The following is a 3,130-nucleotide window of genomic DNA, read 5'->3' on the forward strand; positions in this document are numbered from 1 at the left end:
TAAGGAGAAAATTAACCATCAGTACAACCCAGATGTAAATTCTGTGAGTTACAACAATAAATATCCTGGGAAGATATGCTGGTGCAATAGTGCCTAAAATATTTTGGGAGTATCCAACCACTTTCTAACTGAAAGCAAGATACGTGTCATAGGATAAAGCTCACACCTGATATTGGTATCAGTCTAAGGAACCTGCCACAGGCCACAGAGGAGAATCCAATGCTTTTATTCTGTTAAATATAGTATTAAAATTAATCCTGATGAATTATTGTTATACCCATGGATTAATTCATCTATGATCTCTCAACAGACAAGTTACCTTATGCAGCACATGGCAATTAACAAATATAACCACAACTTGCCAACATACAGACTGCCGATCCCCAAACATGGCACATGTATCTAACTCCTGCCTTCCAAAGCTCAGGGACCATTGCAAAAGAAGGCAAGGAAACATGGCAAAAGCCAGAGGAGATGGATGACCACAGGGAAACAGAGTTTTCCAGGGAGCTGATCAGTTTCTCATACAAACTCACAGCAAGTGTGATGGCATGCACAAGTCCCATCTAACCTCAGGCCAGATAAGTCTGAGCATAGATACTGGGAAGTAAGAAACAGCATATCTTTGAATTGCTATTAGCTTAAACATTTAACCATTTCCATACTGGGTATGGAGGTAGTCCTTAGTTGACTGAGACTGAAAAATCATAATTCAAGGTGAGTTTTGGCTGGTGGCAAAAACTTATTTGAAAATATCCAATGTAAAATTTTAGTAGCTTACATAGATCAATATCAATAATAATAACTAATGTTTTCATTAATCTTTGCAAACATATATTATTGGGACTGGAAACGTGGCTCCATGGGTAAGGGGGCTTGTTCTGCAAGCATGAGGACCTGATTTAGAATTCCCAGTGGCTAACATAAGAAGTTTGGTGTGGTTAAGCATTTTGCGATCCCAGCATTCAGGGGTTGAGACAGGCCAGTCCCGGGACTCACTGGCCAACCAAGCAAGATAAAATTGAGAGTTTCTAGCTCAGTGAGAGGCCTTGTCTCAAGACAAGAAAAAGTAGAAAGTGATGAAGGAAGATACCTGAAAACCTGACAGCCTGTTCTGGCATCTGCATGTGCATACCCATGTACATACCACACACTTAAAATGCATTCACCCAGTGCCTACACCATACATATACACATACATAATATATTTATATGTATATGCATATATTCTTCTAGAAAGGTCGAATGTTTCCTTTTATATACAAAAATTTGTTATAAAAATATATGATACTAAATAAAAATAAATTACTATTTAGTAATATTTATTCCCACAATGTAATATGTGTACACTTATCACTTTAGTATTATGATGAATTATGTATATTCATGTTTGGTTTACTTTTGCAATGATTTTATTGAATGACAATAATAAGAAAACACCATTCTGTGCATAATATAAATCAACTATCACGAACGACAAATAATTAAAATATGGAAAAATAGGAAGGATTTTAGACAGGGCTGGAGATGACAAATGGTTAGAAGACATGACACACTTGTACAGTATTGCACATTGTAATGCTTCCTTACTAGAAATCTCTTCTTACTTCTTCAGGAAGTGGATAGAGTGAGAAAACAAGTCTTGATACACTAGCATGTAGACAAATGCAAGGGAAGCTGCTCAAAGAAGTCCCAGCCATACAACAGCATCACAAAGTAGAGTTTTATTCAGGCGTACACAACAAATAGATTGACAGGAAAACAAAAACATTATTTTCCCTTAGAACAATAAGGCATAGTTCCCACCCACTAGACAAAAACTGGAACAAAGTAACTAAGATCAAGTCAGAAAGGAAAAACATCCCAAACATTGAATTATCTATGGCAGAGTACAAGAAGAGTATTATATTCAGCATATTCACCTGTATGCACTTACATACTGAATTAGAGCACGTTAGATACTGAACTGAAGCTACATATTACCAAATACCCACACATGTTGAGTTAATAGAATTCTTTAGTCATGCATAAAAGCAAGGGTACTGATGAAGATAAGAAAGACCCTACAGTCCCCACAGCTTAGAGGCATTAGAGCATATTCACATGACTGAGCTCTAACAAGTGTGTGACCCTGAATCTGGTGATAATACAGATAAACATGATTTTAAACAATATATAGGAGTATAAGAGGTATGCAAAGAGATTACGATTATGCAAAGGGAGAAACAAACAAATACATATGTGGTGGAAATTTTCTTGTAATTAGAGCAAATTATTTCCCCTTAGGCATCTACTTTGATTTTTCACTCTCATTCAGCATACACACTTTTCATGCTCATGATATGTAAACCCTAAACATACTCTGTTACACTAGAGAATTTTCTGAATTGTTATATTACAATTCATATCTCCCACTGAGGCAAAGGGGGGCTGGCTAAATAGCTTAGCAGTTAAAGGTACTAGCCTCCAACCATGATGATCCGAGTTTTGTCCATAAGATTCACATACTGGAAAGAGAGAACAGACTCTCACTCTCCCAAGTTGTTCTCTGACCTCTACACATTCCATGACATGCACACACACACACACACACACACACACACACACACACACACATAATAATTTTTAAATTTAGGGGTGTGATAGGTAGCATATGTGAATAAATAAAGGAATAAATGTAAAGAAAAATATTAAAAATGAAGTCATTTTTATCTTTGTTCACTGACATATTTATAACATGTGAAGTTTGCTACTACAAACAGATTGCATTCTTTTGAAATTGATCTCATTTCTACATGATAAACATTTTGAACAAAAACAACACAGGATTTCATCTTCTGACTTGTAGGACTCACAATGGATATAATATTTATGACAGTATTTTGCATATTTTTCCAATGTCCTTTGCAGAGCAATGAGATATAAAAGAGAGGTTAAGGTACCTAGTGAAAGGCAATGACAATAGTCTTTGTTGCTTTGAAGACCCCTGGGTTCTTTCCCAACAGTGACTCACAGGAAGCTATGCCATGCTTTGTCCAGTGATTTTCATTTAATAATCCTTGTCTACTGGGAGGTCATGCATGATAATTCTGTTCAACTTAAAAGAAAACTCTTCCTTTTAAAAGTAATA

This window comes from Nannospalax galili, unplaced genomic scaffold (assembly GCF_000622305.1).
Source record: "Nannospalax galili isolate Female #2095 unplaced genomic scaffold, S.galili_v1.0 scaffold583, whole genome shotgun sequence".
NCBI lineage: Eukaryota > Metazoa > Chordata > Mammalia > Rodentia > Spalacidae > Nannospalax > Nannospalax galili.